Source organism: Morone saxatilis, unplaced genomic scaffold, assembly GCF_004916995.1.
Source record: "Morone saxatilis isolate NCDOM2014 unplaced genomic scaffold, NCSU_SB_2.0 Contig6, whole genome shotgun sequence".
NCBI classification, from domain to species: domain Eukaryota; kingdom Metazoa; phylum Chordata; class Actinopteri; family Moronidae; genus Morone; species Morone saxatilis.
Genome location: NW_023340206.1, coordinates 9,808,337 through 9,831,318, shown reverse-complemented (window position 1 = coordinate 9,831,318; position 22,982 = coordinate 9,808,337). Strand labels below are relative to the sequence as shown.

General features: G+C 41.5%; 1 protein-coding gene across 2 annotated transcripts in view; it reads right to left on the bottom strand.

Moving 5' to 3' along the window:
• Positions 1 to 22,982, bottom strand: part of LOC118339726 (neural cell adhesion molecule 2-like) — a 252,040-nt gene that overhangs the window by 212,033 nt on the left and 17,025 nt on the right. The window lies entirely within an intron of this gene.

Below are 22,982 nucleotides of genomic sequence, written 5' to 3'. Positions count from 1 at the left end.
ACTCTGTAGTTTTCCACTTTTAAGCTGACCACCATCACTCAATGTTATATCAGAGCAGAAAAGAGTCCAAAAGCTTCAAAATTGATCTTTTTCTAAGGCAACCAATCACGATGAAGAAAACATCATCATCACAAAAATACCAACAATTTTTATGATGGATTAACACTTTAAGTCAATGGTTCCTAACCTTTTTTGGCTTGTTAGCCCTTATGAAATTGCTTCTACATCAATGGCGGCATTTGTATGTGGGTTATTTCTAATACAATATCATGTTTTGATTATATTTGTGCAACGCCTTTGAAGTGCCACAACCCCTTCTGTGTGTAATTACTGCTTTTAGTCATTTTCTGAAGCACAAATGCCAGACATTAGAGCATCCTGCTGGCCTTCTAACCATCCCTCCTCTCTCTCTCACCTAATATTCTGTCATCTCTAGAGTGTCACCTATCAAAATAAAGGCTTAAAAATGGCTTAAAAAGACAAACAAATATTTGCAGGATGTCTTAGTTTCTGCATACTTTTGGGTCTTTGTTTGACATAGTTGAAATTTGAAGACGTTAAGAATCTGGGCGATTGTGACCGGCACCATTTTGGGACATTTTATAGAACAAACAATGAGTCAATTAAACAAGAAACTGACTGGCAGCCCTCACCTGTAGCAAAGTAACTGAAATGAAGCCTGTTTTTGCTCCTCGTAAAAAGTGCTCCATGCAGTACTAAATAATGCAGTGTGACCACAATCAAAATTCTTTATGTCTAGTCAGCCAAAAAGTTGCAGGAAAAAAAATGTTAGAGCAGATCAGTGTGCATTTTGTTGGTGGCAAGATGATAATGTAAAGAAAGAAACATATTCCCACAACAGGTTTCTGTCACTGTACCATTAACGTCAAGCAAATAAAACGATATTGAACTGAAACCCTCCCACATTGCCTGAGGTTGCAAAAGGGCGATCGAGTGGCCCCCTGAAGTCACTCTAGGAGCGCCTTGTGTTTGATTGCCGGTATGTGTGCAGGAGAATATGTTATTACAAAGCAAATATAACAAAATATCTGATTCACTTGGTGCGCAGGAGAAAAACACATCCTCTGTCTCGACTGAAAAGATGGAAAATGACAAAGAAAAGCCAGAGAAAGAAATCAATCTTTTACTTTCCTGGGTGAGATGGAATTGGATTCTGACAAAAATAATGCTTTTAAGAGAAAACATTCGTGTACCTCACCCTCTAGGCTCGGGTTAGTATAGTGCTGACTATCATAAAGGCAGCTAGGAAGCCTTTTTCCATCATATATGGTATATAACTGGATGATTGTGCTGATAGTATACACACATTTTCTTCCTCGAGTGATTGCATATATTCAGCCATGCTGCGTAATGGAGGTGCCACATAACTTAAAAAAGACAAAATAATGTTGTAGTCTTTCTGAAGCACATATCTCAAAGATATGCACACACACACACACACACACAGATTACAGCTCAAGTTATACACATGCTCACAATGGCAGCGGGGTAAAGCTCAGATTTCTTCTTTTTGCTCGCTGCAGTTTGAGCTCGCTTTGATCTGGCACTGATGCTTTATTCCTCTCGACTACCAGCCAGAACTCAGAGAGAAGAAAAAGAATTGCGGTGTCCTGAAAACACAGGTTGAAGACCGAGTGTGAATTTGAATAACACTCGAGTACACAGCTGTGATGTGATGTGTGTAAATGTAATGAAAGCTGAGAAGTTTGTGAAACTACACGGCCCTACAAAACTTGTGTGTGTGTGGGCTTCCATCTGTGTTCTCTGCGTGTGCATCCAAGCGTGTGGCGCTGCAAGTTATCTTCTGTGTGTGTCTTTTCTCGCACCCTCAGGGACTTAGAGTACAGTGACTCCATCATCGATCGATTTCATTGGATGATTTGTCTTCATTAACGCTGAGCAGTATTAAAGCGATCCCTGTGGATGGGACGACAGAGGGGGATACGCTGTGCCCCATGCCACCGAATGTGCCGATTCATCTCGAATGCAAAGAGGGGTCAAAATGCTGCCCGGCGCCATATGGTTGTGCACTGACATTAAAGACAGCTGTGTCTGTGCTTGTTTTTTTGAGTTTGTTTGATTAATACCTGCTTTAAATCAAGCAGGATATTTAAAGCAGTTCAGATCTTGATGGAACAGGCTGGTCCGAACACCAAAACCAACATTAAATACTACAAAGTCTGCCAGAGCTGGATATAATGCATCTATTCCATACAGCTTCGTGCACACCCATCGATTATTAAAAATAATAAGAGCATAAAAGTGACACCCCTTCTTCTCAGAGCCATATCTCAGTCAAATAATAACACATAAACAAAATGACTCCATATGATTATAAATAAATATAGGCTAAAAGATCTTATATTTCACATCAAAACTAAAGGAACCTTGATGGTAAAAATAAATTCATATTCATTCCAAATGAAAATAGGAGAAGTGACAAAATGAAATAAAAATGTGCATTGTCCACCCAATTTTAAACTATTAATATGTTTTTGACATTATTTAAGCAAATAATGTCCGATCAACACTGTATTTATATCTCTGGAAAACTAACACTCATCTATCTATTGATGCACAGATAGTTGAAGCTTTTGTTTTGTTTAATTTTTATTTTTTTTTATAAAACTGTCCTAGAACGAGTATAGTATCAGTTACACGAATGTAACAATCATTATTAGATAGCGCCAGTTGATGGATGACAGAAAATGAAGGCGAGAGAGATGCAGCAGATGTGACCTGAGGATGTTCCAGGTTCATGGTCAGCGCCTTAACCCTGAAACCACTTAGACGCCCTGCAATTATTTATTTTTTTATGAACAGTACCACAGCAAACATCCCGGACAGTTCCCACCATGCTGAAGTGCCGTGCGCACACCTGGACTCACTGTCCCCATAAATATTAGGTAGACTGCAAAGAACACCTGGTTCCTAAACCTGCCTCATTAATATATGGCATGCCTAGCTAAGACATGTAGTGACTATTACTAGCCTGTAAAAAATGGAAATGGTTTATTAGACATGTCTTTATTTAGTGCTTCCGGGATTTCCATGTTGAGCTCTCATTGCTCCAGTAGTTACTGAGCATACTTTTTAAAAAGTCCCCAAAGTTCCTTGAAATGTTATCAAAGCCATCCTGGCGTCAACTGCTCTTGTTTGTCTGAGCGTTTGCTGCTGATGTGCTTTAAATTACACAGTGAGGGCATAAACCGATAATTGAATCACTGCCGATGATCATCAACAATCAAGGCCATTGCGGAGCCTTCATCCAAGTCATTTGAGATGAACTGATGAAAGCAGTTATGAAACTGAGTGGGAGCACCGACTCAGAAAGTCAGATCTTCAAAGACATGATGCTGGATCTTTTCCAGAAATGTTTGTGTATGAAAGCAGAGTTGTCGGTTTATCATATCTCTTCTGTGATGCCTTCAGGATCAGATTTCCCCTCCTCTCCTGGTTGTAACTGACCGTGGCTGACAGACACCTGTCTGGTCTTGACCTACTCCATCAGTGGGGCAAGGGTGCCACTAGGACAGTCTGTCACTACTGATCGGGCTAAGTGCCAGTCAATGCAGCACACATAGCCAACCACCGGAACCTATTAGCGGCCTTACAGCTACATTTCGGGAGCCGCTGAAAAACAGGCAAAACGCGCACGTGTGAAGGGACGATGTCCGATGATGTGATTCGTTTGGAGGGGCGAGGAAGCAGCCGAGCGAGTGTGTGTCCGTGCACACGTGTGTATTAACAGGGAGGCTGGTCTGAAATGTCGGCAGGGGAGTGCAAGGTTCACTGGGAGTTCACGGTGAATGTCTCTCTTTCTCGCTCTCCCCGTGCCATCCATCCTGCACACACTTGACAGCCAGGTTCTGCCTGGTTGCGAAGGGACCCCAACTCAATGTATCTGAATCAGTCACACTTGTCCCGTCTCCTCTGCAGGGCACGGGCGGAAGAACACGGCGATGATGGTGGGGCGAAGAAGATGAGGAGAGGGGAGGAGGGTGTGCTGAGGGACAGCTGGTTTGTTGGCATTTATTTCATTGGCTTTTTATTTCACTGGTTGTCAAATTTATCTACCAGGTGTCAATTTTATGTTTTGTTTCTTTACTATATGCACAGTACAAGGTGAGCATAAACTCCATCTGGGAGTGTATAAAAAAAAAATGTCTCAGCGAGTGGTTCTGCCTCATATTTCCTGTCTTCTTCTGACACTTTTAAGTTTTGTTTTGTATGAAAGTTCTGTACAAAGCTTCAGTTCATAACTCAAAATAGTCAGATAGATCATAAGCCTTTAAAGAGTCAATAATGAAACACTCAAGGGCAACCTTTCATGTTGATATTCCTGAGTCATGATGTCCTTTCTGATTCATTTTGATAAAACGTAAATACATTTACAGTCAGACTTTCATACAAGCTACTTTTTCTCCCATTGCTTTTAAATAATTGAGTAAACATTAAGTTGTAAAGCTTAAATGCTTCTTAAATTAGACATGGATGTTAAATTGTACTCACAAAGTTGCAAGCTATAAATGATTTATCAGTACATTTGTTAAACATCCATTAAACTGAGCAGATTTTGTAGTTCCTTCAGCTTAAACTTCTTTAACCTTTGCTTTTACAACACTACATGCAATTTAACACTGTAATGTATGTGATCTCTTTTGAACAGTGTGAATAACACTATTTGTAAATAGATTGCAGTGGTTAGTTAGCAATTGTGGCGAAGAAAGTTGGTTTTGAATCATTTACACATGTACAGTCTAACACGAAACTGTTTGAAATTATATACGTGCAGATAATGATCACCTTTCTCAGTTCTTGTTCTTGTTCTCTCAACACTTATTTCTTCTCACCTGACATACAACAGGAGAGCAACAAATCGACAACGAACAACTTAAGTCACTGTGAAAACGTCCTAAACGTGCATCCAAAGCACCAGATATTTCCCCTAGGAGGAGACCAAAAACAGAGCTACAAATTGGAATTGGAAACACGACTCCGAACAAATGAAACAAATGAATGATGAAATGTCAATGTTATGTTCATTGCCCCCAAGTAGCGAAAAAACTAAAGATTATTGAAGATTTAAATTGAGCTTTGTTCATTCTTGACATTGGAAACAAGAAAATTTCACCTCCGGGTCCGTTTAGTAGCTGTTCGTCTGCTTTCAAGCATACCAAACAATCTTCATCAGCAGATTAAGTTTTGTCATTCAATAGACCTTGAAGTAGGATTTGTCTTTTCTATTTTGTCAGTATAAGTTAAATGTTTAGTTGATGTGTATTACATTGGACTGCATAGCAATGTGAAGCAGAACATTCATGTTCAGGTGGTTTTAATCCATAAAGATTTTAGTACAAGATACAATGAAAGATAAAAGATAACAAACAAATACTGAAGTAACTAAACTAAGGAAAATCCATGATACTGACACTGTTAATGTTAGCTTATTTAACGCTAGCCATCAGTGAGCTTCCATTAATCTCACATTTATCACCTAAGGCTTCTCCAAACCACAAACCCATTACATATGCACCATTATAAGGATCATTTTTAAGTTCTTACAGTAAATATACAGTCCATTGTAAGAACATGAATATTTGACACCAGCAGCAGAGCCATAGGCCAAATTCATAAGCTAAAAAAAAGCGAACAAGCACAAAAATCTAAATCTGAGGCCTTCAATCTCTTAAGACAAACACCCACTCAGTCCATTCCCACCGCACATGCTCGCTCACTGTCTGTCTCGCCCGAGGCAGTCCAATCTAACGAGGCTTAATGAGCAGGAGAGTATTACTGCTGGGTGACTCATCAGTGGACTAGAAAATCAGCTGTATTCTTTACCTCAGCCTCCACTTGTGGTCTTAAAGTCACCTTGGCCATAAATGACTGTGAGCCCCGGCTCCTCGCCAGCTTCACCTTGGCCTCGGAGCCCACACGCTTCACCTCTTCCCCAGCCATGCAACTGAAGGACCTTTCAGACAAACGCTGGGGCTTAGGGGGTGATGATATCCTACATATTATATCATGAGGGCATCGGGGCCATATGCCTGTGTGAACCTTGTTTGCTTGATTTATTACAGTGCCAGTGATTTCTTTCTGATGGATGGTTAAAGGAGGCCGCAGGACAGGGATGGAATTTCTCTTTGTTGGGTAAAGATGCTCGTGTGTGTGTGTTATATATCTGCATTAGGGCGTTTCAACACCGCATTCACACACTGTATAGTAAGCGTGCATACCTCATACCTTTAATGGTTTGCACGTCTGACTGGTTATCGTGTTGTGCGCAATTGCATGACTAACAAGGATTTTCCGCTGTACATTTATAGCTGTCAGAGCTCCACTGAGGCACTGATGTATCGGCCCTGTCACCAAACTCTTTTCCCCAAGCCTTCAATCACGCAGCCACAGCAGGCCACATGCGGCGGCAGTGCACCAACAAAAGTGGAGCAAAGCCTGCAGCTCGCAGCTGGAAGTCTTTCAACGAAGCGCGTGTATACAGTAAACTGTATGTGTTGGTGTTAAGACACAATAAACATAATGTGTAATGTAATGTGTTCTGTTAAAAGGAGCATTACCCCGTTAATTATGAATACTGTATACTTTAACCATTTTCATTATTATCATGAAACCCACCTGACTTGCAGCATGCTGTGGGTCATAGTGAACAATCACAGTCACCCACATGCTGTTTATGTGGTGATGCAGTTGCAAGCTGTTAAATTTTTTAAAGATGTGGTGGAACTGGGGGCACGTCGACTTTCAATACTTGATAGACAGCTACATGCAAGAAGAGAGAGTCACTAAAGGCACCGCTAAGAGTTGTCAAAATGGTCCATGCTAACAACAGCATGTGAAGGGATAATATATGTCTGATAAAAGTGACTAAAACCACATTTACCTCATGTGTCCCAGGCAGATTCGACAGCTGTCGGATACCAAAAACAGCGTAAGAAAAAACATCAGAGGTGGTGGTTTGTAATGCATTCTCTCCAAGATGAATATGTCAGCTTTACTATGCCCTAGACAGCATTCGGCCTGTGGAGTTAGCAGTAATATATATGTGATTTCTGAAAATCTTTCAACCAATTCAGGCTATTCAAGTCCCGTCTTCTTACCTCTTCTGAGTGTGCCGATGTGGTGGGTGTCACCCAAGGCTTGCAGCAGACAATGGCTCGCTGTCTAAAAATTCACTTGAGAAAAGCAGAACTAGCTCACTCACTCGACAGGGGCTGAATGAAGCCCTATATGGAGGTTACGTTTTTTGTCCTCCCTCTATTTTCAAATGCCAACCGGCCGCCACATGACACACTGCATGAGGAGTGTCCTCTGTCTCCTGTCCTGCTACTAGTGACTCTATTGTGAGCTTTTATTTCTTTTCATCTCAGACACGGAGAACGAATGGTACGATGGACCAACTACTGCAACTACAGAAAATAGACAAAACATAAGCAAATGAAGGAAGCATCAACATGTGCAGTGTAGGAAAAGGCACTGTAAATACAGACGACACAACCACAAGTCTTTTTTTTATTTCTAAAATTGGTGAATTTGTTACTCAATTAGTGTTTTGTACTTTGCTTTTATCTCTTTGCAAAGTTTTTTGTTAAATCTATAGATGTATTGTCGCATTGGTGAAGATGTTTCCTCCGTTTGCTTATATTTGGATAATTTACATGTTTTTCCTTAAGCTGCAGGGCGTTGAGCTCTCATGGCCACCATCGAAGGAATACAACTTCTTTTTTTAAATACTGATTGAATGAAGGCAACAAGAAAAAGCTATATTATTTATCTTTTGGTTACCTAAGAACTTGCTAAAGATCATTTTAATAATTGATTTTTTAGGTCTGCTGCCTCATGTACACAAACTCCTGTTGTCACACACACACACACACACACACTCACTCTATTATTCACCAGACAAAAGGGAGTGGTGTCAAACGGGCAACGGGCAATCTCGCCCACGACATCTTTTGACGATGCAGTCAACCACACAAACACGAGTAACCTCTTATGAGGCGTGAATGTGAATAGGTAATTGGGGTCACAAATCACACGCAGCGCAGCGAGGCCCGTTCCTTCCTCGACACGGCCATGTTTATGTGTGGGTGTCTCTGGGTTAATGTAAAAATTGAACACCACTCCAGGGTCAGCGCTCAAACTCTCCCCATCAGCTCCACCCCGGCTTCAGCACCCAAATAAATATGCATGCATGCACTCCGCCTCATTTGCATCCTTGAACTACGCCTGTCTTTGCGTATGCTAATGATGAGCTGGAGAGGGAGAGGAGGAACAAGAGAGGGCTTGAAGGGTGATGGTGGTGGTGGCGGTGGGTGCGTTGAGGCGAGGGCGGTTATCCCTGGCGACCACATGCAGGTGTTTAAGCTCGGCTGAGTGCGAGCGCTCGCCCTTGAGCCGGCCAAGGTTAGTGCCGCGTTTGACTCCGACACTTCACCTTCCTGTAGCAGCTCTCCGTGCTCCCCGGCAGTCGGAGTGGAGGAGGCGGGGGAGGCCTGAAGTGGGGGGAGTGAGAAGAAGAGAAGGACAGACTGCATGCCAAGAGTTTGTATCTGCGAGGGGCAGACGGAAAAAAAGGATGGCGAGAGGTCAGATCTTTCCGTAGGCTGTTTAAAGTGTGACTCAAACTAGGCAAAAGACGCCAGCAATTGCTATCGCTGTTCCAGCAAGAGTGCAAAACAAAAGGGATAAGTTTAAAAGAATGCCTTCTTGGACTGGTTTCTGTGCTAAAACAATAAAATAATGCCTGTTTAATGTAAATATTTAGTGACCATATTCAATGATAATGGAGAGCATCTGCTTTTTTCCTCAGTTTTGTTATGGGTCAGAAAACAACCCACTTGTTTTACTTTCAAGTGGTATCCACTGGTCGTTCGCCCTCTCACGACTCTTCAAGCTGCTTTCGCTTTATAAAATGTGGACGTTATTAGCATGCTGCCCTCTTGAAACACTTTTTTCTCTTTCACTGTGAAGTCAGCGAGGACGGGGTGTTGATTAAGTGCCGCCACTGGAGACTTATTTGCTCAGTGTGTTTTTCTTACCACGGCTGCAATAAAAACTGAAAATATCGAGATGAAGATGCAATGAAAAAGAAAAAAAGCATGGCTCAATGGTTTAATATCTGCCACAAAAGAAAGTCAGCAAAAGGTTTCTGTTGGCTGAAACTTAAATGGTGACATCGAGAGGTTTTGCTCATAAAGACGACCTCATCACAGATTTTCAGACTGAACTTAACTTCAGTGGCTTGGGGTTTTGGAGACATTTTGAGTCCGTGAATTGAACACAGAAACGAGCCTTTTTGTCCGCTGTGATGACGCTGATTGATGAGCCGCCGCTGCTTTGTTGCATGTTTCCCTAACTTTTACAAGCTGCTTTCATGCTTATCAACACCGGCAGGGGGCTGTCATTTTCTAAAATAAATGCCGCACATCATTCTGCTGCTTTATGATAAGACGCAGTGAAATAATCCTCATAAAATAAAAATGATTAAAGGGTTGTGTTTCATTGCTAAAGTGAGAGTCGCGCTTGTCTGTGACATTTATTGCGTCCGTATAAAGTTGTATTGAACAACATAAAATAAGCTTTGTGTGTGCCCTGCTGGACTCCACTGCCAGATTCCATTTGAAAGTTACGAGCTTAGAAACCACTGAGCCTCATAATTAAACATTCAAACAAGAACTTTAATATTAATGAAGTCCTGCTCAGCTCTCCCTTAGTCTTCTCTCTGGTAATCTCTATTTTTACTAATTTTCCCCCTTTTTTGTGTCCTCTCCTTTCACAACTTTGACAAATATTTTGCGTGTTTGTTTTTGTAGCTTTTTTGCATGAGTGTGTGTTAGCCTCCGGAGTGTGTGTGTGTGTGTGAGGTGCATGTGTGTGCTAGCGTGCGTGCGCGGCTTTGAGGACTTTCCATGCGCGGCGCTTAACAGCTCGGCAACACCAATTTTTCATGGATTACCTCTGCCAGGAAACGCAACCACGCATGAAGTGCAAACGACCAACATCTGAATGAAAACACTAATCTCTTCTCTGTTTGATCTTGATTAAACATCTTGTCAGATTTGCACGATTATGGTAATCACAGCGACTTTTGATTTTGGCAGAGGGAGGGGAAGAAAAATGAGTGGAATCAAACGGCTGAGCCGATTACACAGCTTTGACATTTTCCTTGAAGACGGAAATACATCTGAAAATGATGTTTTGCTGACGCTGTGGCTGCATGATGACACAACACAAGCGGCTCTGGTTGTGATTTGTACAAATCTAAAGTGCGTGTGGTTAAAAATAACTGATTTCTGGTAAGAACTGATGGTTCAAAGTAAATCAAAGTCAACACTAATGACATCCTGTGTGTTAGAAGGGTTTGATTACCAGCAGGGGCTTAATCTGTCCTTCTCTCTTCCTGATGGCATCCTTTTTGTTCTTTCCAGCAGTGGAAATAGCATAAAGGATTACACACAAAATGTGCGTCTGGATTTTCAGGAGCCAGCTTGAATCATTAGAAACTAGGAGCGGGAGTCGCTTCAGTCCACTCAAGAAACTTTTGTTCACAGCGCTAAAGAAAGTCAGTGTAGCTACCACCCATATCCTGGACAAATTAGGACAAATTATATCCCTCTATGTAGTCAGTGAAACAGTGGGGAACTTGCTTTTAAGCTGTTTCATGCCGACTGATTTCCACTAGCATTGCTACCAGGTGCTGAAAAATGTCTGCGAGTATCTTTGAAGCCCCCCAAAAAAGAAAGCAGCTCAGTTTGCTTCATAAAACCCTCAACAATCCCTTTCAGAGTCACACTTCTGAGAAGACAGTCTCGTAAAGGTGGTGAGCGCTCAAATGTTCCCTCTGTTTCTCTGACGGCATGTCACAAGGTTAAAACCTTTCACTCGAGAGATCAGACATGATGGCAGAAGGCTGGCGTGTCAAACAGAGGACACAGTGCCACACTGAGACACACCTCACCTTGGCTTTCCAGGTTGGAAACTACACACTCCGCTCTACTGCGGATAAACATCTTTTCTCTTTCTTTTTCTCAACACACACACACACACACACACAGGTGTTCTGTTGCCGCATGTGTCACTGAGTCCTGAGTCGCTGTGTTCAGACGCAGACAACCAGCAGGAAACATTTTCCTACTCGTTTCACCTGCCTGCCTTGAAATGCTGTATTCCTGCCAGAGTCACACATTGCTGTCAAATCTTAAAGCCTTTCCTCCTATGTCCCCCCCCATGTTCCTTGCCTCCATTGTTCGATCGAGAAAGACACACCAGAAGCAAAACAAGAGAGCTTGTGTTGCTCATGTCATCCACACAGTTACATGAAAATAGCATCACACAACCTCCGCTCCAATCCCCCCTTTCCGCCGTCCTCACTGACGGGGCCAGGCAGGGCCGAGCGCCGGAGGCTGAGCTGCTCCCCTCTCTAAGGGGAAGGAAGCTCGAGCTCAGCACCACAGACAGCACCGCTGCTAGATGCCGAGTGCTGGGGCAAATTCAGCACTGGCAGCAGGACAGCTCCCCCTGCAGCCTGCCTCCAGGGCGGGGAGGAGGCCAGCTGGGCCGAAGATTGGGGGGGGGGTGGACGACAGGGAGACAGATCAAAGATTAAGACGAAGAAAACACAGAGGCAAACTGACATGTGGGAAGGTAGGTGAGGGGAAGAAAGGAGAGGGTTCTAAAAATAAAGATCTTTAAGAAATACATCACATCCTTCCCTCTCCCCCACTGCTGAGTGTCCTCCCCTCCTTCTGCCTCTCACTGTATCTGCTTGAGTTGCACTGAAAGAATGTTTTTTCAACTTTTCAAGACTGAATTCATTGAAAATGAATGTTTGTGTGTGTTTACTGTCTTTTTCTTTAAAAAAATAAAACCTATGATTCATGGGAGGGAAGAAGGTTTGCTGCATACTGTCGAGATCCTGATGCTTTGTGTTGCAAACTGACGTACTATAACTGAGCTACAGTAACTTAAGCTAATCCGAAATGACTTAACTTTAGGTTTCATCAAAGTAGATGTTTTTGAAGACATATTACTTTTTTATTACTTGTTATTTACTCCAAGATCAGTGTTATCAGCCACTACACTGTAGCACGGAGGATGTGAAAGACATTATCTTAAATAGCAGAGAGAGAGGAAATGGATCAGTAATGGCAAGTAAAAAAAGACTATGGAGAGTCTACACACACACACACACACACATTTTTACACACACGCCAAGTGTCGTCCTTCCTGTGAACCTTGTAGTCACAGTCTGGGGACAATGGTACAGTGGGACAGCGGCCTGGAGGTTCAGCGCTGAGCTTGTTCTGGCAAGGTCGCTTTTTTCAGTCCCGGACCAGCTGGGAAAATCTATGTGGGGAAATTGAGTGAGAAAGGCTTTCTGCTCCCTTAACATCTTCCGTAGAGGTGCCCTTGAGCAATATACCGAACCACACTTTACTCAAGGGGAATAGCCGAGTGGCGGACAGTTGTAGAAAACAGTACGGAGCAGTAACAGTGTCACTATGTGTTACAGTGTGAGTGTGAAGGAGGGCACGGTTGTGACAGAGGATGAGAGCTCGGTCAAAATTCCCTTGACAAGGATTTCTCTGTCAGTGAGATGAGAACTAGCGGGTGGAAGTGCTTCTCTTTGGGAGTTACAAACTGAGAAAGGACTGAATGATATTAAGACAGCGGCAGGTTCAAGGACAACCCACTGCACCTCCGCTGTCTGCCAAATAGAAACATTAAGGCGGAAAAGTGAGGGTGTGAAATCAAAGAGCCAAAGTAGAGAGGTGAATAAAGAAGACCTCAAGTTAAAGTAATAAGGAAACACTGAGAGGGAATCCTGTAGGAATAGCGACAGAGCAAAAGAACGGAATTCAAAGTGGCTAATTTGTGTCAAATGCTGACACTTTTCAAAGAAAAACTAATACATGCGGGAAAATGGGTTATTCGAATTTGTGTTTTCACTTTAAACAACAGTAGTCATGCATATGAGTGCTCAAGTTTGAAGATTTTCTTTCATTCCACTCATTAGAATAGCCTTTAGCTTCATCCAACAGATACATATTACAAAACATAGGTCCATACAGTACTTTAAAAGTAATATGACACTGTTAAGTACCTCATACATCACTAAAGGGCATCTATAAATAAACCCAACAGCGGGATTAATATGATACCGGAGCAACCTAGTATTATCTATTTAAAATTATAACATAAAGCTGTCCTTACTTTTACTCTTCAATTACATCTACAGGCAAAAAGGAAACCACAGCTCTATATATTACGGTATTTTTCAATGTACTTCCACTAGTTCTCCCTAGTGAGGTAATATCATGGTCATGTATTTCTAACATGACCAAGTAATATAAAATGTTATGCAGGTCATGAACATGTGGTTCTATAAAATAAACAAAGAGTTTTTTTCGGGGCTATTTGAAATATCTTCCTCTGAGAGTTGGTATTTGTTTTCTCTGTTTCTTTGGGTTTTGAACTGTTGGTGAAAAGAAAGAAACAATTTCTACACATAAAAAACACAAACGCATTAAAAAGTGAAAGGTTAGCAGTTCGTAATTGTTTAGATGTTTGAATGGAATTTCGAAGCTTCGATTTATTCCATATACAATCTTTCTATTGTTTCTTTTTAGGTCTTTAACAGTTTCTGTCAGATTATATTTGTATTACAGTATAAATCGTTCCAAGAAAATATCTATTACTTGTTTACTTACTAAACTACCATTTATAATTTGTTCCTCTATGTATCTAGTTAAAGTAAATACGCAGGTAGGGCTCATTAAATATGGCTTTTATCCAAGAAATCCAGAAAGTGACACTCACTCAACTTGTTGCTTTGACGTGAAGTAGCCCATTAGCTGCTAACGTACGGACCAGCACTCAACCAACGTCTGTGTGTGTGTGGTGTGTGTTGTGTTGTTGTGTTTGTGTGTGTGTGTGTGTTGTGTGTGTGAGAGAGAGAGTGTATGCCGTGATCTGCACTAACCAGCGCAGTCTAGTGGAACATACAGTAGCAACCAGTTGTTAAGTGTCGGTGAAACTGAGCGAGCCAGACTAATCACCAGAGGCAGTGAGACAACAAGAGGCTGTGTGTGCTTTGATGCGAGCAGACAGGGCCTTCTCAGAGGCATTCACATGAATTAGCCTCAAAGTGAGGCTCGTCGCAAAGCCGGCACACCTGTTTTCTTGCGCGCTGCGAGGGCTCGGCCTGACGACCGGGCCTCCCGCCGAGCTCAGCTGCCTGGAAATCGAAGTTAGGGGCTAAACCGTTCAGCAATGTTACTCTAAATAGAATACATAGTGCATGTTTCATTAATCATTTGCTTGGGTTTACTGTCTATATTGACGTATATTAAAGAAAAACAAATACAGCCTTAAGCTATCTTGCTGTAAGTCGTGTGCGATTTCGGTGGATAAAACTGACTGTGATTGATTTTTTTATTCTCATCTCTGTTAAACATCAACAGGTGTGAGTCCCTCAGACTTATTTTGAAAGGGCATTTTACAGACCCAAAACGTGATCATCATAGAAAAGAATTACAAGAGCCACAAGGAACGTTGTGAGGGGAAAAGCAACAAGACTTCACTTTGATTGTACAGAAATTTCTATGGCATCCGATATAAAGTAGTTTACCACAAAAGTATCCAGAGAGCTGCGTTACCTAAAACTAAATAAACTAATACAAATATAGACCCATAACTAAATGTGATTCTTAGAAAGAAAAACAGATGTGGCAGGTTGTGGCTGCAAATTCACAGATTCAGATCACTAGGACTACTTTCCTGGGCGTTTACGTCATTTGCAGCTCATAAGAAAGAACTTGAAAATACAATAACTCCCACTCACTTGCTCCCGTTATACCGCTGTTTGTGCTATACATGTAACCCATCGCTTAAAGCTATAGGTGCACATCTGCTGCTTGAGAGTTGTCAAAATATAACACATGCAAATATAAAATAGGAACAGATAAAGCAGGCTGAGGGAAAGTGTGGAATGGTGAAGTAAATTGAATTTTCTCATCAAACATAAAACATCACAGTTTGAGTATGTAGGCAGAATTTGGCTTTTTGCACCAAAAGCAACCTTACAATCACTGACTCTGTTACATAGAGCAGAGTGTGGCTGTACTGGTCAGCTCCCAGATGCCAGTTTGTATAAATGTGTCACACCATGATTCTGGGAAAAGAACGTGATTTCATACCTGTGAACTGCGTAAAACACTGTTAATCTCGTAGTTGGCCACTGAGCAAATCTGGGGATTAAACGTCTTGCTCAAGGGTACATGCACCACAGTTGCTGATAGGCAGGAGAGGAAAACATTTCTCCGTGACTAGGTTTTTTCCGGCCTGTGTGGGTTTTATATTATGCGTGCAAAATGTAGAGAAAAAATGGGAATTAAAGTTTACACATCAAGGATGAGAGACAATGGCCCGCCGTATCTCCCAGAGAATTATTTGAATATCAATACAGGATCCTGTCTGTTGAAACCCCCCCCACCACCCTCCCCAGGCATAATGAGACATGGAATATTTGTAGGTGACAGAAAGGAAGTGAGAGAAAGAGGGGGAGGAAAAGAAAAAGGGGATCATGGATGGATACTCTGACTCAGATGGTGAAGACAAATGCAAAGGGGGGAGAAAACCAGACAGAGACTGAGGAAGGAAAAAATGAGAAAATCAGAACAGAGAGAGAGATTTGGTTTTGACAGGCGGCGAAGAAAAAGACTGAGGAAGCGTGAAGGCGGCGACTCATCATTAGCACCGTCCCTCCCTTCTTCCTCCCTCTTTGTCATTGACAGCCAACACAGCCACATCTGAATCCGAGCATCTAAACGTTATCGAATGGCCCGCGGAGCTATGAAGCGGAGAGGACAGGTGGAATTGCATTCTAACGCCTCCGATTAAGCTGATCAATAATGGCCTGTTGGAGTTCTGCCGGCGAGGCGTTGGAGGAGAAGAGGGGGAAGCGAGGAAGGGGCTGGGGGCAGGATAATGAGGAAGGGGATGATGACAAAGGGAGAAGGAGGAAAAAAAGGATATAAAAGAACAGTGTTAGAGTGGAGAGGATGGTGCAAAAAGAGGAAGGAGAGGGGGAAGAAGAGGGAGAAGTTTGATTAGAAAAGATTAGTACTGTGCTGCAAGAGGTTCTGAGGAGGGCACAGGTGGGAGAGAAAGCTGGGGGGTAACATAGCACTTAAGTGAAAAGAAAACAACATCTCTACCGCGTTGGTGATTTCCCCAGAGAGGAAGATGGGAGCAGTGGCAGGGAGAGAGGATTTGCTTGTGGCTGAAAAATGTCTCTTTCTGTCTTGTTGCTGCTGTGTCTCCAGATGGACCGGGACAATGGAATTCTGCCACGTCAAAGTCAGAGTTGGCGGTGTCGGCCTTTATACTTGATACTGAAATCTTGCCCATTTTAATTCCCTCTTTGCCGCTTGTTTTGCGGATCAGCAGATAACGTGAGAACAAACAAATGTCAGCGGAAGATGCATCAAGGATAAAGGACATCAAGCAGACTCAGTACTTGTTTGTGTTGGTGTGTATGCACACACGCTAACCGCCAGTCAGCTGTGCACTGTCTGCTAAATGATAAGCTCGCCTCGCCAAAACATTCAAAGCACATAACAAACACATGAACTGAGTCGCTTCAAGCTAATAAGTCATTTCATGCTCAGTGTGTGCTACAGGTGATGAGCTGAATATGCAGGCAAGCGCGCGCACACAATCTGTGTGTGTGTGAACGTTTTAGTGCCGCATGCGTTAATCAGAAGAATAACAAACACATTTTTAATTCTAGCTTTTAAAGTTACATCTAAAACAAAATTAACATAATGTATTCCATCCCTTGAACTATTATTAATAAACGACTGGTGCCGCATGTTGACAGCACAGTTAAGACTAATCAGCATTTGCAGGCAGTGCCCGTCCGTATGTGCATGTGTTTGACCACATAAGTGTTACTAGTAGAATGATATCAAGATCAGCTGCATGCAAAAGTGCAAGCCAGAGCTGCACAGGCTGTTGATTCAGATCTCTGCTCTCACTGGAATACATATGTGCAAAAATGTTTCAAAGATATTGCTCTACCAGCTGCTGTGCTACTGTACCGCTTGGGGAATGTCTGCTTGTAAAGATACATCTTTGAAGGAATACTTCATTCCAATCTGCACACTGCAAAAATGCATTTTGAAGTTTATCCAAATATGACATGAAAGACAGACATGAGAGTGGCCCCGTTCCAAAGTTAGAGTTAGTTTTAAACTAAATGTAAAGCTATGCTGCTAAGACTATGTCTTACTCCATGCACCTGCAGCCTTGATAAAATAATTCAAGGTAAATTTTGGCAGCGGAAGTCTCATTTTAGTTTCAAGGAGAACCATATTGGGAAAAAAAGTAGATTCTGTCCTCCAATGAATCCCTTCAAGGATTCTCAAGGGCTCTTTCAATGTACAAAAACACATGTACCCATCCGTTAATGTAAAAGCCTCCAGATTGATCAATAAAATGACTGATTGTTGTCAAAAACGGCAGCGACATAATCACATTCTGTGACAAACAATGTGGGTGAAATGAGGCACTAAAAGTGGAGTTCAATCCAACCGATTCTGTGTTGGGAGTAAAACCATATTAGCCCTTGCAAATGACATCAGTCTTGGTTAGTCTGTGATTAAAAATCAGCAGCTGTACTTGAGTTTCACACTTTTTTCCCTCTAAATCCGCTTCTTCATAAGAGGCAGTGAGACACTATAAAACCTGAGTGTCTGTCTTCAACAGAATGAAAGTTTTAATAAAGGTTGTCTGTTGTGTTGCTCCCAGCCTGCCACAGCCATGACGTACCACAATGGGATCTGCTATCTGATTGGCTGTTTGCCAGCAGCACAGGAGGAGGGGGTGGGGGGGGGGGGGGGGCTTTGCAGCCTGCAAGCTTCCCAGATGGCTGTGATTTATGAACCTCTCCGAATGGTGGTACTAATGGACGCTACCCGACACGTGTTTGGGATGGAGGGACCGTGTTCAGCCATCACTCTGTCTTTGAGGAGGGGGTCTCGGACATTGCATCATAAGTACTAATGGGCGGTGAAAGTGCTGTAGACACACGCTACTAATCCATCTGCTATGCTGAATGCAAACGGATGAAAGCAAGACCTGCTTCCAAACACTCTTTGAATGCTAAAATGAACAATGAATCTCTAAATATAAACACTCCAAATGAATCCAATTTGCATAATTCAATAGTTCAGTAGATTGTAATATTAGGCCAGAATGAGACAGTAGAGGTGGCCATTGCTCAGCACATGGACGCTATTTCTGTTTTATCATATCGTGTATAAACAGTCCAAAGTATCATTTTATGTTCTGCCAAATATCTCCCTTTATGGTCTGACAATCTCCAATCCAACACTAATTATTTATGTCAACTACTTATGTGATTGCTGAGCTATTTTTACAGTGGCAGCGATTATTACAGTTACCATTTTTATAGTAGATCAGTGTAATCCCATTATATGGATATGTTGCTCCTCCACCCTGGCGCTGTGTTACTCAGTATATGCTCAAGGTAAGCATTAGCAAAAGGTAAAATGGATGATGCACGGTGTATTCAAAAATGGCAACTTTGAAGGAATTAAGAAAATCCAGTCCTGTTTATAAAACGATGGTGTTTGTTGTTTTGTTGTTGTTTTTTTTAAATGTGAACCCGGTTCTGAAATGGATTCAAATGTTTTCTCGGTCTAAGGAAGCCCACGTAATCCCCGAAAGTGAATCGAAACGTGTACGTCTCAAAAGCTTTTTGATGATTTTCACGTGGCCACAGTGCAAGCTAGAATCACGGCTGCTGCTTTCTTGCAACTAAATGCCATCAGTCCTCAACTGTGTATGAACAATCTCTCCCAAGTAATTAAATGTCTGCCACTGACACAATGCGGAAATGAAAGGAAAAGTCTCACAACCTGCTCAATCGTGGATTGTGGAAACCTTTTAAAGACACAGAGGACTTATCTGACTTCACTTCGCAAACTTTCTACCTCATATTTGATTTTTAAGTATTTATTTTAGTTTTAATGGGCAGCGTTAGAATGCAACAGTGATCTCAGTTTAATAATGAAGATTATTTTTTGTGTATTTTACGGTAATAGTTGGGAAAACATTATGGGAAATACACATTTATATATTAAATTTGAAGCTAGCTTAGCTTAGCATTAAGACTGGAAACAAAGTCCACCTACTAGCACCTCTATAAATCAGTAATTGATGCATTATATGTACTTTGTTTAATCAATAAGTGTTTTTACAAGGGCAAAAACAGTTGTGGTTAAAGAGGGAGCCGGACTAGCTGTTTCCTTATGTTAAGCTGAGCTATTACATTCAGCTATTACATGTACAGACATAAGTGGTACTGATCTTCTCATCTAATTCTGAGTGCATCTTCTTCTTCTTGATTGAGCATCCAGAAAGAAAAGTAGAGGCTGGTCAACAGAAGTGTTTGTATGAATTAGTGTTTCTCTGTGATTTGTTTGGCACCAAGCACTGTGCAAAGTATATCCTTTGACAGTTTTGTTTCTCGGCCTTTGCTGGCTGATGTCTTTGTGAATGAGGACAGGCTTTCAAAGCACAGCAGGAGCTGGGAAGCTGCCACAGATGGCTTTTTTAAGAGTACACGCTCCCTCAATCAGCTCCACGGGGATGTTCCTTGATCCTTTCAAACACACGCTAACTATGACTGTATGTTTGTCTGTCAGATATCGAGTATGTATATGTGTGTGTATTTGTGTGAAATGCGCAGGGATTTGTTAGGGCTTTCCAAACTGACTTTTACACGTGTCCAATTACCTAATTATTGCCTCTTGGTCTGGTCTGGAATATATTTAATGAGGCTGTTTAACATGCACAGTGAGAAAAAAAGAGGTGTCAATATTCCCATTTGACTGAGTGAAAAATCTCTTTAGCCCCCAAAGATTTCAAGTTATGCAAATCATTTCTGTCTTCCTAATACATGCCCTCATAAGGATTATAAACAAATCACAACATATTTCTAAAGAAAATAAATTTAGGTAAGAAATTACTTTTTGAATTATTCTACTTTTGATGCAGAGTAATTGAAACAATACTCAGTATATTGTTTCAAGTTTACGATTAAAGGCAGCTCAAAGGTTGTAAAAGTCTTGAACATTTTTATTTTCCTGAGCTTGATGCTTATTTCAGACTTCTTTTCCAAAAGCTAAAGCGTAAAAACGTCAATTTGCTGTTGCAGGACAGTTGTGTGGCAAACTAATTCGCAGTGAGGACCAGTTGCCAGGCAACCAGAAGAGACTCCAGGAAGTTCCTGGTCCCGGGTAAGAAATAAGAAGAAAAGTGTGACTTTTTACACACAATGTATGGATTTAAAAAGGCAATATAAGATGTGAAACAGTGAGCTAGAGGTGGTAGTGGGCGGATTTTGTTACCTCTCTACTGAGTAAGGCTAGCTGGCTGTTGATGACAGCTTCATACTCAATCTCCTCATCTATCTCAAGCAAATATATTTCCAAAACTGTTTTGTTACATGTAATGTTGAAAATATACAAGGGTTTCGGGGGAACATTTCACAGTGGATGCATATCACTGAAATAAATATTTATGAAATATAATGTTAGGTTTAATAAGCTCCCGCACAGCGAACATGTGAGCTAAAACACACTGCAATGGCTACGTATTTAATGAGTGATTGACATCGAACTCATTTAGCTCGGCAGGCGACTGATCGATCAATTACATTGATCTAATAAAGCATAAAACGTGTCAAGAATGTTTTTAGCTTAAAGTTGGTTTCTCAAGTAATGGTAAGGATATTTTTATTAGTATAGCAGATTTTTACACAGTAATACATTTTTTTTTTAGAATTTAAAAATAAACAAATGTCCATTTTCCTACTCTGTCAAAGATTATTACTATACTCATTTAATATTTTTTTCAATTTTCTTTTCTAAACACCAATAAAGTGGGCCCCTCGTCTATGTAGAGAGGCTACAATGTTGATACGGTCTGTTAATCACCAGACATCATCCCCAGTGGCAACTGTCTGAGTCAGATAGAGAAAAAAGTTTCCAGTCAAGTGGGAGGAAACAGAACTGCAAAGGAGCAATCATGAGGATATTACTGTGCAAAATACCATCTCCGCAGCCAGCTGAGGGGAAGAGGGATGTAATTTTAAAAAAAAGCTCGAGATAACACCTTTAACCTGTCAAAAGTTAAACTGCAATCAAAGAACAATCTTTAGTTCTCAACTACAGGAAGACTTCTGAAACTATATCCTCCAATGCCAGTAATACTGAGATTAAGTTGGGGTCAGTGAGCTTTCGATTGATAATGGGATTGAGGTAGAGCAGGTGTAAATAAACAGAATAAGATGGGGCCCAAGAATAGAGTCCTGTTGGACCCCTTAAGACTTACACAGCTGTACTGTTTCTCTTCTGCTGTATCTGAAATGCTGACACAGTCTTACATAGTCAAGTAAATCTCCATTGATTAACTGAAAACAAAAAAGCTGCAGTCACTTGCTACAGCTGAGAAAAGGTACTCTGTTACCTCCTGGGGGGAAAGGTCTAAAATATGTTTAATTGATTATCTCTTCCCACTTCATGGGGCCACCTTTAACAAATATACAAGAAAATATCTGTGAACAGTATGAGAAACACTCAGCAAAAGACTGTAGTTATGATAATTCTTGTATATCACCTCAGAAAAAGGTAACTGGCATCCGGAGCTGGCTTTTGATGTTAATAGAAGAATAAAAAATTCTACTTGGTGAATGCTCAGGGGCTCAAAATAGAGAGGCTGAAAGTCTGGCTCCAAGTTTTTCTACTTGGTTATGCTATTTAGAAGAGCAACACAGTTGATGTAAGCATAAGGCAACATACAGACAAAAGGCTTGGCTGGCTCAGACCCAATTACACACCCATCACAGCAAGTACTGCAAACATGTACAAATACAGACACACCATCAAACACACGGACGCACTCTCTGCATACGCACAAACACACATCTGTGCTGAATATATCCATAAGGGGGAACGAAAACTGATGCCAACTTGCACACAGACAGTATCTCTTCCTCTCTCATACAAACAAACAGACACAAAGCAACAAGAAAAGCTGAGACAGGTAGAACCCAAACCACCGCAAGACTCACTGAATATTTCATAATGTTTTTACTGGCCTGTCAGAAGCGTCAGGGAATCACAGTATGCGTATATGTCCCTGCATATGTGCAAATATATATATGCATGTGTGCAGACGATTTCGGTTGGTTGTGTGTGTGTGTGAGGGTATGTTTTTGGTTGTGTGTGTGTGTGTGTGAGTGTATGTTTGGGGGTTGTGTGTATGGCTGGAAGTGACAGGCTACCGTTGAGATTGGCTGTCAAGGCAGCGCTCACTGGAGATCCTGTGGCTATCAGCTCCAGTCAGTTCATCAGGGCTCAGTGATGTGCCAGAGAGCAGCCAGGTCACATGATGATTTTGGCAGGATGCCTTAGTTTTTGAGACTAAAAAAAAATATATTTTTTGAAATACAGAAAAGTAAGCGAAAAGGCTATAGTCTATACCAACCTATATCTAATACGTAAGACAGCCTTTACAACCTTCAAACGTGAGGTCAACTTTGGAGGATCTCTGACTTTGTGCTTTTGGCCTTGTCACAAGGAAATACGACAATAATATGCATATCCTGTTGAAAAGGACTTGGAAACGATAGTCTACAGACATTATAAAGTTCTTATAAAGAACATGTTAGCAGACAGTCATGAATTTACACATCCAGCAGACACGGCGCAACATTAGCATTTATTTGGATTCATGCCATGTGAATTTAAACCCTGGTAACTCTGCTAAATGTTTACAAGCTAGCGAGTAGATTTGTGTGCTGTTTGGTGCTGGGCAAACAGCTGAAAACAACTGACTAATGCTGCTCG